This window comes from Pseudorca crassidens, chromosome 7 (genome assembly GCF_039906515.1).
Source record: "Pseudorca crassidens isolate mPseCra1 chromosome 7, mPseCra1.hap1, whole genome shotgun sequence".
Classification (NCBI taxonomy): domain Eukaryota; kingdom Metazoa; phylum Chordata; class Mammalia; order Artiodactyla; family Delphinidae; genus Pseudorca; species Pseudorca crassidens.
This window is the reverse complement of record NC_090302.1, coordinates 115006010-115018223: the sequence shown is the minus strand read 5'-3', so window position 1 is coordinate 115018223 and position 12214 is coordinate 115006010. Positions and strand designations below refer to the sequence as shown.

At 41.1% G+C, this 12214-nt stretch overlaps 1 long non-coding RNA gene across 1 annotated transcript in view; it reads right to left on the bottom strand.

The window, feature by feature from the left end:
* Positions 1–488: 488 nt before the first annotated feature.
* The window catches only part of LOC137228250 (uncharacterized), a 268028-nt gene continuing 256302 nt past the window's right edge, over positions 489–12214 (bottom strand). The window contains exon 5 of the long non-coding RNA XR_010945227.1: positions 489–4956. This is a non-coding gene — a long non-coding RNA (uncharacterized lncRNA). The remainder of the gene's footprint in view (positions 4957–12214) is intronic.

The window sequence follows — 12214 nt, the reverse complement described above, 5'->3', positions numbered from 1 at the left end:
GGCGGCGGGGGAGCAGACAAGCCTCTCGGGCTGGTGAGTGCTGGTCGGCGCAGGTATAAATTGATTCGCTTTCTCTTTCTCATGGATTTGTCATGTAACTAAACTATTGGTTTGAGCTTGTGTGACAAGTTACTTCATCAGTGCAAGAATAATGTGCTAATAGTTGAATGTAATCACATGCAGTATTTTTTATGACTTCATATCAACACTGAATCACAAAGAAAGAAAAATTAATAAATGTTTTTCTTTAGTTTTGAGGTTGGCCAAGTGTACACAGAACATACTGTAATATGTTATATTTAATAGGAGAGAAGACATTCAGTTAATCCTTTAAATGGGAACAGCCTCTAAGTTGAGGTGTGTTTGGATTCTTTCTCCAGAATATCAACAGCAAGCTGTCCTTCCTGTCACCAGATAGATGACAAATGCATGCTGTTTAGTGCGTGTGACATTTAGAAAGGAAAACACAGAGGTCTTGGGGTCATGTTCTAGTTTCTATAATTGAAATAACGTGCACAAACCATATTCATCTCCTGGACTAACCAGAGCTTGTTATTAACTGATGGTGCAGTTATGAAATATTGGTCATATTGCGAGGAGTCAAAGCATGTACATGATATGAAAGACAAGAATAGTAAGGCGTTTTATAGGTATCTCTTTTCAAACTTCATCTCACATTCTAACATCGTAAGAGAGAAAAGCCTTGTTTCCTAAAGTAATAGCGGTATATCCCATGTAAAGAGTAAGTCATCCAAGGTCGTCTCACAGGTTCCAAGGAGGGGTCAGAGCTTCCTGATGTGTTAACGAGAGGTCTTGTTCTATGGCAGGTGGTACCACATTCACTCTCCCTCTAGCCATTAAAAAAATGTTTTTGTTGAAGTACAGTTGATTTACAATGTTGCATTAATTTCTGCTGTACAGCAAAGTTATTTAGTTATACATACATATACTTTTTCGTATTCTTTTCCATGATGGTTTATCACAGGATATTGAATATAGTTCCCTGTGCTCTACAGTAGGACCTTGTTGTTTATCCATTCTGTATGTAATAGCTTGTATCCGTTAACCCCATCTCTCTTGCCATTTTTCCAGAGGCTCCAATTTTCTAATTAACAAAACATCTGTTTAAGAGACACATGGAGAAATGTACAGTCTGAAGAGGTAGGATAAGTGATGAACTTTAAAATAAGTAGGGAAACAACAAAAGAGAAAAAAATCACAGAATACCACCGACAATTTGACTTTGGTACTAAAATGGCACTAGGGGTCAGTGTTTGCAACATCAATTATCATTGAATAGGAAAGATTTTAAACTACTGCTTAATAAAGATTTATCATCAGGGCAATGACATAATAGAGAAAGGACTGCAGTATATATTTCCACTTTTGTTAACTGTTGTGTGTGTGAAAGCATGCTAGTACAGGGAACACAAACAAAATCTGTAATTCACATGAAAGTGGTCAGAGGTCACATAGTTTCATCTGTTAAATTATAAAATGGAAAAGAAGCAACTAGGGATAGATCTGTGTTTAACAGTGAACTGAAGAGGATTCCTTCAGATAGACGGGCCGTGAATGAAAGATATTTTGGTTTCGGCATTAAAGTGTGCCAGGCTCTGTCGCAGATGATGGGTTAGCGGTGAAGGACACAGGCCCCTCCTTCCCCAGAGCTCACACTCTCACGCTCCAGATAATGACAGATGCTAACCAGCAAACAAGAACATGCCGTATGATCAGAGCAGAGGTGAGTGTTACCCACCGGGATCAGCATGGGTGCATAGGATGCAGGTATTGGACTGGTTGACGGAAGTACTTTTGAAATAAAACCGACAGGATTTGTTGCAAAGATACATACAAAGTCATATAAATGTGGTCATAAAATACGGCATGTTGGTGTGTATTGTGTAGACATAAATATATAGGCATACGTAAGTGCTTAACGGTGTTGCTTTCCAAGTCATTTCCTTTATATCACTCCCAGCTGCACAGACAGAACAGGTGCCACCACTGGTGGGTAGTTCTTTGCATCTCCTTCGGGGTTTAGATGCTGCCTTACTTTTTGTCCAAGCAAATACAGTCAGTCCATTCTTCAAATAGGAAAGCTTGCTCTTTGTGATCATAGTGAAGAGGGCTGGAGAGTTTTCTTTATTACATGAAGTAAAAAGGACAATATGAGGTAGGGCATTCTTAAGGTTCAGGCATGGTCCAGTTCACAAAATTAGCCTCATCATTCATTTGTTGCCGATATCCCAGCACCACATGAATACTTTAATTTTCTAAAACCAACTAGGGGTTTCAGTATGATCATCTGAACAGTGGTTAGTAGGATCAAAAGATCTTTTCTCTTGTTCTTTCCCATCTTATTACCTACCTCTGCTTCCCCCTGTCCCTTGACTACTCCCTCTTTCTCTCTGTGTCTCTCTGTCCCTTCCTCTGCCTGTGTGTGTGTGTGTGTGTGTGTGTGTGTGTGTGTGTGTGTCCCTCTACGGCTCCTCCCTCCATTTCTGTCTTTCTCCTTTGCCAACTCTTCTCCTTTTTCCTTAAAGTTATTAATTAGTTCATGACCTTGGTCATCCTTTAGTCCGATTTCTTTTATCATTTCCTATCCTGCTTCTTCCCATCTTCCATCCATCTCTCCTGCGCTCACCCTCTGTCTATATCCTCTGTGTGTGTGTGTGTTAATGCCCTTCTTATACAATGACTGGTATCCTTAACTGTACTAATTAACAAAGAACTGGACATCTGAGTCAAGCTTTGCACCATACCCGGATACCCCAAGGTGCAGTTGCTGATCTTTGCGTGTGTGTACACTTACTTGGCCATAGATTTCTGCTCATTGTGACTGTGGCTTTCCAGGAAGGTCCCCGGCACCAATCACAATCTTGTAGGCCTGGAATGAAGGCTTTAATCTTTATTGGAGAGACATGGAGTGTTCTGTCAGCACCATCGTGGCGTGAACCGTGTTTCCACAAGGCTCCTTTGCGATGCTCTGCGTGACAGCGAATCAGCTGTGCTTTCTGATGGCGCTTTGGCCACCTTGCTCATTTATCACCCTGTATTTGCTTTCCTTACCACCCTCTCTCTCGTCTTCCCTTCACTCTTATTTTCTGGGTTGGTAATCACCCTACAATGTTTGTTTCAGACTTGGTTTTCTAGGGAAACCAGGGAAGCCCAGCCCGAACTGCCAATGATCTCTATAGTCAGAGATCTGAGAAGGTCAGGGCGACTGGATTCAGTCCACACTATTTGTCACACGTGTGCTGGTGGAAAGCGGAGTCGTGAGCCAGAAGGTCTGCAAGGTCATAATAAATGGAGAGAGAGAAGTGGGGAGAGGAGGCACACAGACACAGTTGCGCGGGTTTCTTCCTTCTCAAGACTTAGTTTCTTAGCTCTGCTGTGTTTAGCTCTTCTACACTTCCGTCAATAGATGCGTCATTTATCTTAGGACACTTTAATGAGATTTCATGCACTTGCAAACAGCCGTTGTCTTGACCTGTGTTGTAGCCAAATCCATAATAGTCCGTCACCTGTCTTTCTTTTCAGGGAGTCTGTCAGGGACCATTTTTGCCATATTTCATTTAATAGCCATCAGGTCTTATTATTTTAGCATCGCTCTCTGCCAATGTGAATCTCCGTTTATCCTCACTTTGATGTCCTGAGTGTTACTTATCTTTTCCTCTCCTCTCAATCTCTGGTGCAATTTTGGAAAAATGAAAAAAAAACCAAAAACCAGTGCATTTCAGGGGGACATTAACAGCAGTGAATTCCAGGTATTTATAATTCTGTGTTTCCAAAAACACAGAACCCCACTCTGCCTCCCCCGAAAGACCAAAATGAAAGTGCAGGAGAACATCCTTTGAAAGTGAATGAGAACAGAATTTGATCTGAGTTCAAAATTCTTCTTTCTCACCTGTAAGCTGGAATTGGGCTAATTCCTTAGCATCTCTGAGCCTCAGTTTTCTCCAGAGTAAAGTGAAGATTAAATGAGCTAAGATACTATTTAAACTGTGTAATAATGCCTGAAACGTAAGATGTACCCTGAGCCACTTATGAACCTTCTATTTGTCTGATCTAAGTAAGCTCTGCAAAATAATGAATTGTTTTTCACTAGGTCGTAGAGTCATAAGTCTTGCTTCTTTGTGTTGTTTTTCCAAAACTGTTTCTCATTTCAAATATTAAAGCAGATATTTATAGCCCAAGGTTCCCAGACAATCTCATTTATCTGTTATACTTTCTGCTAATGTCTTCTTTCAGATACTATTAATATTTTTGTGAATGTTCCTTTTTTTTCATGGTGGTTTCTGCTGTATCACATGCTAACCAGCAATAGTGGGGAAACGGGTGCTGTATCTGACCTGCGTGCTTCGTTTTCCCAGAGGGAGAGTTCTCTTCCGTGCCCAGTCTCACGGTCCACTCAGCTGGTCAGAGGAAACCACTGTGTGACTTTCCTTCTGCCCCAGTATAGCCCACCTGCTTCCATGACCCGTTCTGATGGGCTGCAGCCCTTCTTTTTTCTACGAAGAGTTATGTTCTGTGTTGGTTGAGCCACGCTGAGTTTGCCTGAGGAATTTCATTAAGAATGTTTCTGTAGAGAGATCACTATCTCAGTTCCCTTCCTAGGAACAAGCAGGGCATCAAGGCCCTGACCTGGATGAGGCCAGTGAGAGACAGTTGGAATCAGCATCACTTCAGCGGGCAGAGGAGAAAATTCAGGAGTTCATGAGGTGACCATGGCTAGAGACTGGACCATCCACCCAGTGAGGCAGTGGCCTGGGGGAGGAAGCCTGGGGAGATGCTGGGGGTGGAATTGAAGTCCAGGTGCTCACTCAATGTCTCCAGGGCGTCCCCACTCCTTCACCCACAGTGGGGGAGGGTCAGTACGGACAGTGGGTTTGTTGCTGTGAAACTGCCATTTTCAAGGGAAGAGACGGATGATCAGCGGTTCATTTTTGACACCTATAGTGATGACAGAGAATATTGTACATCACTGTGAGTTGCAGAGGGGGCAGAAATAGATCGTACTCACAAAACATGAAAGCCAGCTGTCACAGTTCAAGTGAAATTTTACTGCAGTGGAAACAGAGTGCATACAAGTAAGTATTGATAGAAGCTGGCATCAGTGGAGATCAAATTCCAGGCAATACCGACAGTCCGATACCTAGTGTCAGTGAGGTTAATGGAAACGCTGTTATTCATAAGGCACAGAATTTTAGTACCAAGTACCCAAAGTCTTTATTTTGGAATTGGGAGGAAGGTAAATTCCATCTGAGTGTACCTCACAGCAGCTACTACCAAGAAAATTCTGCGTTCTTACCTAAACTTTTAGACCTTAGAAGATCGTAGATAAATTACCTTCGGAAATAACTGGCGGCTAGCTGAAATACAAAGTGTGCGTAAACGTGCAATTGTGGAAAATCATTTACGTGATACGTATCTAGATAATGATGTAAAACCTGGCCTGTCTTAGCTGTCACTCGGGTTTTGTCAGCTATTTGCATGAATGACTTTTTAAGAAAATTTTATTGAAGTATAGTTGATTTACAATGTTGTGTTAACTTCTGCTGTACAGGAAAGTGATTCAGATACACACACACTCTTTTTCATATGCTTTTCCATTCTGGCTTATCACGGGATACTGAATCTAGTTCCCTGTGCTGTACAGTAGGACCTTGTTGTTTATCCATTCTATATATAATAGTTTGCATCTGCTAATCCCACGCTCCCAGTCCATCCCTCCCCCACCCTCTTGGCAACCACAAGTCTGTTCTCTGTCCATGAATCTGTTTGTGTTTCACAGATAAGTTTGTCATATTTTAGATTCCACATGCGTGATATCATATGGTATTTGTCTTTCTCTGTCTGACTTGTTTCACTTAGTATGATAATCTCTAGGTCCATCCATGTTGCTGCAAATGGCACTATTTCATTCCTTTTTATGGCTGAGTAGTATTCCATTGTATATATGGACCACATCTTCTTTATCCATCTGCTGATCTATCTGCATCTGCTGATAGACATTTAAGTTGCTTCCATATCTTGGCTATCATGAACAGTGCTGCTATGAACATTGATTGGGGTGCATGTATCTTTTCAAATTATAGTTTTGTCTGGGTATATGCCCAGGAGTGGGATTGCTGGATCATAGGGCAACTCTATTTTTAGTTTTGTTTTGTTTTTATAAATTTTTATATTTTATTTATTTATTTTTGGCTGCATTGGGTCTTTGTTGCTGTGTGTGGGCTTTCTCTAGTTATGGTGAGCAGGGGCTAGCTACTATTCGTTGCAGTGCAAGGGCTTCTCATTGTGGTGGCTTCTCTTGTTGTGGAGCATGGGCTCTAGGCACACAGGCTTCAGTAGTTGTAGCACGTGGGCTCAGTAGTTGTGGCGCATGGGCTTAGTTGCTACACGGCATGTGGGATCTTCCCGGACCAGGGATCAAACCCGTGTCCCCTGCATTGGCAGGTGGATTCTTAACCACTGTGTCACCAGGGAAGCCCTGTTATTAGTTTTTTAAGGAACTTCCACCCTGTTTTCCATAGAGGCTGCACCAACTTAATGTTCCCACCAACAGTGTAGGAGGGTTCCCTTTTCTCCACACCGTCTCCAGCATTTATTCTTTGTAGATTTTTTTGATGATCGACATTCTGTCTGGTGTGAGGTGGTACCTCATTGTAGTTTTTTCTCTAAAAATTAGCAATGTTGAGCACATGATTGACTTTTAATCATGGAATTTCACCTTATTTTGTTTTAAGAACACACATTATTTTTCATAGTATGTTTCTGATCGGTCACACTGAAGAAAAAAGAGCATTAGGGAGAGATTAGATTTAGTTTATCCAAGCACAGCGCCCGGACATCCGCCAGCAGATACCAAGTGCATTCCTCTAAACGGCATTCACTGAGGGATCCCTTGACACACTTAATGAGCCCTAGAGATAGTGTGACACCCAATCCAGTCAGTCACCCCTGAGCCCTGCTGGTGTACAAACCTGGGAGGGTGCCGCACACTGGTGTGTGGAAAACACACTCCGACCACAGAGCATTGAGACACCTGAGTCCTGGAAGCAAAAATTACCTTTGTGGTAAAGCAGAGACTAACACACCATTGTAAAGCAATTATACTCCAATAAAGATGTTTAAAAAAAATTACCTGGTAAATGCTGTCGGAAAAGCTACTGCCTGCAATTTTAAGTAGAATTGAATCGTGTCAGTAAAAAACAGCCTCATTTCAAGTTATCTGTGTACAATTTAAGGAGTTTAAGTGCTAACTGCTTCAGGACAAAACTGCTCATCTTTGATTTTACCTAAAGTTTCACACCTCAGAAGATCGTAGAAAGTGCACGGACCATGCCTTTTGCTGGCTCTGATCTCTGTGGTGTTGTATTAGCATCCAGGGTGTAGGAAGCCCATGGCTGTTGATGAAACTAGATCCCTATGTTGCTAGGACCTAATAAAAGTGCGGGCTCTTTCTTTCTGGAATAAGCAGGAGAGGTTTCCTAATAAAGAACTGTAGCTCTGGGTAAGTGTTAGAGGCTGGGATTGATGGTAATCGGGAAACCGTCTAAAGCTCGTTAACAGTTGGCTAATTTGATTTGAAGAAGTTGTTGAATCTGTGTGCAGATGTTCTCAATATGCCAAAGTACCAAGCAAGAAGTAATGATTCCACTGGTGTTTCTTCTCTTAATTTAGTGCTTTTGTACAAACAAGGAGATATTATAGCTATACTGTGCATCAATGCAATAGGAGAATCGATGGTCAGGTTTTGCAGAGGAGATATTCACAGTTACATTAACAAGTACACAAATAGGTGAAAGTTAATAGAAAAATTCTTCTCTGTTTTTCAAACCTCATCCTAACACTTCCTCCCCTCCTTCAAGACAGATGCAGGTGATGGCTTTTTAATTCCCAGAGGTAATAACAGACGCCACAGGAGCAGCGCTTTCACAACTAATGGACAATCCTCTAAAAACCTGTTTCAATCGTGGTAAAACGCACAAGATGTAAGCATGACCATCTTGGCCATTTTTAAGTGTACAGTTCAGAGGTGTTAGTACATTCACATCATCCTGCAACTGAAACTCTACCTGCTATGTAGCAACTCCACATCCCCCCCCGCCCGGCAACAATTCTACTTTCTGTCTCTGAATCTGATGACTCTAGGACCTCATGGGAGGGAAATTAAACACTATTTGTCTTTTCACAACTGGCTTATTTCACTGAGCATTACATTCTCAAGGTTCATCCATGGTGTAGCATGTGTCAGTTTCCTTCCTTTTTAAGACTGAATAGGATTGCTTGGATAGACCACATTTTATTTATTCATTGATAGACACATGGGTTACTTCCATCTTCTGGCTATTGTGAATAATGCTTCTATGAGTATGGGTGTACAAATATCTCCTCAAGACTCTCTTTTCAGTCCTTTTGGGTATATGCCCAGGAGTGGTATTGCAAGATCGTAGGGTAATTCTATTTTTAATTCTTTGAGAGAACTGCCGTACTGTTTTCCATTGCAGCCACACCATCTACAGTTCCATCAACAGTGTACAGGGTCCACATTTTCCACACCCTCCCCTCCCCTTGTGATTTTCTTTTTAATAATAGTCATTATAATGAGTGTGGAGAGTATCTCATTTTGGTTTCGGTTTGCATTTCCCTAATGATGTTAAGCATCTTTTCGTGTACTTATTGACCATTTGTATAAACCTACAATCTTAACTGTGTTCTCAACTATCCTTTCATGCTGTTGATAGTATAATAATACTAATAAAAATAAAAATATCTTTGAAAAGTTACTATGTAACAGATAGGGTTGGGAGTGCATTATGCGTATATTGGCCCACTTGATCCTTGCAACACCCCTGATACTGCACCCCCTGGGTTGACAGAAGCGGGTTAACAGGAACTCTTGAGCTTGTCTTGCAGAGCAGCAGTTAGGGGAACCGCTTACTGAAACCCCTCTGCTGGTAAATGGCCTTCACTGACTCAGCTTCCTTTAGTTATTTTGTTTTTCTTTCTCTTTTCCTCTCTTTAATTGCATACATTCCCAGCTTCACGCAGCCCAGGTGTTTTACAAGAACTTGGAGTCACCTCCTGACCAGTGCAAGCCTGCCGAGGCTGGTTGGACCCCCGCCCTAAAACAGGGCCTGTGAGGGTGTCCCATGCTGACATCAGAGGCTAGAAATGCCTCCTTTAGATGATGCTAAGTGCTTCCATTTTGAATCTGCACAAGCACGTAGCCCAGGTGCAACTGCTCAGACCACCGATGACCTCACCTCTCCCCACGCCTAAGATCACCCCGCCTACCCCATAAAGACCCCGCCTGCCTCAGAGAACTCGCAGACCTCGGCATCTCAGTGTTTAGTTCGTTGTGCGTTGGGCAAACAGACCTGGTTCAGTGACAACCCCATGAGGTAAATGTCATTTTCCTCTTTTCTCAAATGAAGAAACTAGGACACAGATGGATTAAATTACTTAACCCAGGTCACACAGCCAGTTAGTCTTACAAGTCTGGATACCCAGTTATAAGCCATCCAGGTGTCCCTCCTTCTGTCTTTGGTGAGTTCCTGCTCTTGCATTTAGGACCCAACTTTTCTCATCTACGTAGACGATTAAGTCATAAATTACCTCCTTTCTCCCTTTATTTCACATTTTCCAGGCACCTTCTCCCACATGTTGCTGGTACCATACACTTAGCGTAGATAGTTTTATCTCATCCTCCTTACTTTAACATAACTCACCTCATCTTACCTTACAGGCAAAACTGAAAACCTTTTCTGACTCTAACTTTATCCCTTCCAAGCTTCTCTTCATAATCAAAGACCTTTGCTACTGTTATTATATGTTGACGATTTATATGTTTATATATTTTACATGTGTATATACTGAGAATTCCCAAACTTGAAGCCCCATACCTAATTGTTCCCTGACCCATATAATGAGCTTCAGACAGTATATCTACCTTCTTAAGGTCTCCCTGACTTGTTTGTCTTTCAACATTTATAATATTTTCCCCCCAAACAATGTACGCCCTCTTTGTTTGTGATTTCATCAATCCTTAAACCATCTACACAATTGCTCAAGCTTGAGCTTAGCCCTATCCCTTTCTGAACCCCTAGCTTTAATTACCAACACTTTCTGCTGATTTCTCTTCTAGATAATTCTCAAATCTACCCACTTTTATCCTGGAGAAACACTGTCCTGTTTGTCCCATTCACACTGGCCCATCCCAGGGTCTGAATATGCCAAACTTGCTCCAGTCTTGGGGTGTTAGCAGTGGAAGCTTCTACTCAAAATAGACTGCTCACCTGTCTCACGGAGTTGCCTCTTTTCAAAAATTTCTTTTAAAGATATATAATTTTTACCTTTCATTTTTATTTTAAATACTACTTATTAAAACTTTAAAAATATTTACATAGCCATGATGTTACTGCATCCAAGCTCATACCGCTCACCACACGACAGGCCAAAAAATTGAGAGACAAGTTGTTGGGGCAAAGAATAGTGACTTTTTCAGATGGTACACGTGTTACCGTTGATAAACCTACATTGACACGTCACATCACCCAAAGTCCATGGTTTACATTATAGTTCACTGTTGGTGTTCCACATTCTATGGGTTTAGACAAACGTATAATGACCTGTATCCACCATCATAGTATCACAGAGTAATCACACTGCCCTAAAAGTTGTCCATGCCCTGTCTATTGCTCCTCCTCTTTAATTTCTGGGACAGTGATCTTTTTACTGTCTCCATAGTTTACCCTTTCCAGAATGTTATAGAGTTGGAATCATACCTTATAGTAGCCTTTTCAGATTGGCTTCTTTCACTTAGTAATATGCATTTGTTTCCTTCATGTATTTTCCATGATCTTGTTTGATGGCTTATTTCTTTTTAGCACTGAATAATAATCCATGGTCTGTACCACAGTTTATTTATCCATCACCTACTGAAGGACTTCTTTGTTGCTTCCAAGTTTTGGCAGTTATGAAAAATCTGCTATAAACATCCATGTGCAGGTTTCTGTGTGGGCATAGGTTTTCAACTCCTTTGGGTAAATAACGAGCATGATCACTGATGTATGGTAAGAGTATTGTTAGTTTTGTAAGAAATTATCAAACTGTCTTCCAAAGTGGCTTAACGGTTTTGCATTCCCACCAGCAGCGAATGTGAGTTCCTGTTGCTCTACATCCTTCCCAACATTTAGTATTATCAGTGTTCTGAATTTTGGCCCTTCTGATAGACGGGTAGTGGAATCTTGTTATTCTAATTTGCATTTCCCTGATGCATATGATGACATAAGCATCTTTTCATACGCTTAGTTGCTATCTGTATATATTTTTAGGTGAGGGGTCTGTAAAGGTCTTTGATCCATTTTTAAATCTGGTTGCTTTCTTGATTTTAAGAGTTCTTTGTATATCTTGGATCATGTTCCTTTATCAGCTATGGCAATTACTTCTGCCAATACTGTTTCTTTAGATAAAGAGAAAACATGATTTTAAACTAAAATACTAACTATGATCTATTTTTAGATAGATCTTTGACAATACAGAAACATTGAATCAAGCTGCTTTATAGTAAGAAATGCTCTATTCATATCCTAAGTATGCCTAATCATTTGTATTTCCTATACATTCTAGGAAAATATTTGTTTAGAAAAAATAGTGTTTCTTCTTTCTACTATCTGAGAAAAATTTAAGAAGGACTATATAGTACTATTAGCTGCATTTTAACAGTTCTTCGTGGTGGATAGTAGCACACAGAATTCTGTGTACCTGCTACAGTTTGCTCTTCTGAATTTCAAGGAGAATGTAGTCAGTCTAAGAAATCTGCAGTATTTATTGTGTGATATTTTGAGTGACATTCTGCTTAAACTGGGCGTAAGCCTGGTAAGTTGAGAATCAGAGAAAGCAAGGTGGGAGATTTGATTCCCAGTGTCTCCAAGCAAACACCATGGAGCCCAGGTGAAGCACAGGAGGGTGGTCCTATAGGGCATATTTGGAATGGAAAATTTAAATCTCCGTCACTGGGGAAGGAAAGATTCCTTTTTCTACGTGTGTAGCGACTGAGTGTTTGCTCTTTTGACTGATGGGAAAAAGCTACCTTAACGTATGCATAATGCAGAGGGCAGGCCCTGACTGGGGGGGCGGTAATTAACCTTCCAAGGGCTTTTACTTTGGCAGGTTAGATGGACTAGCCGTTCACTATTGAGAA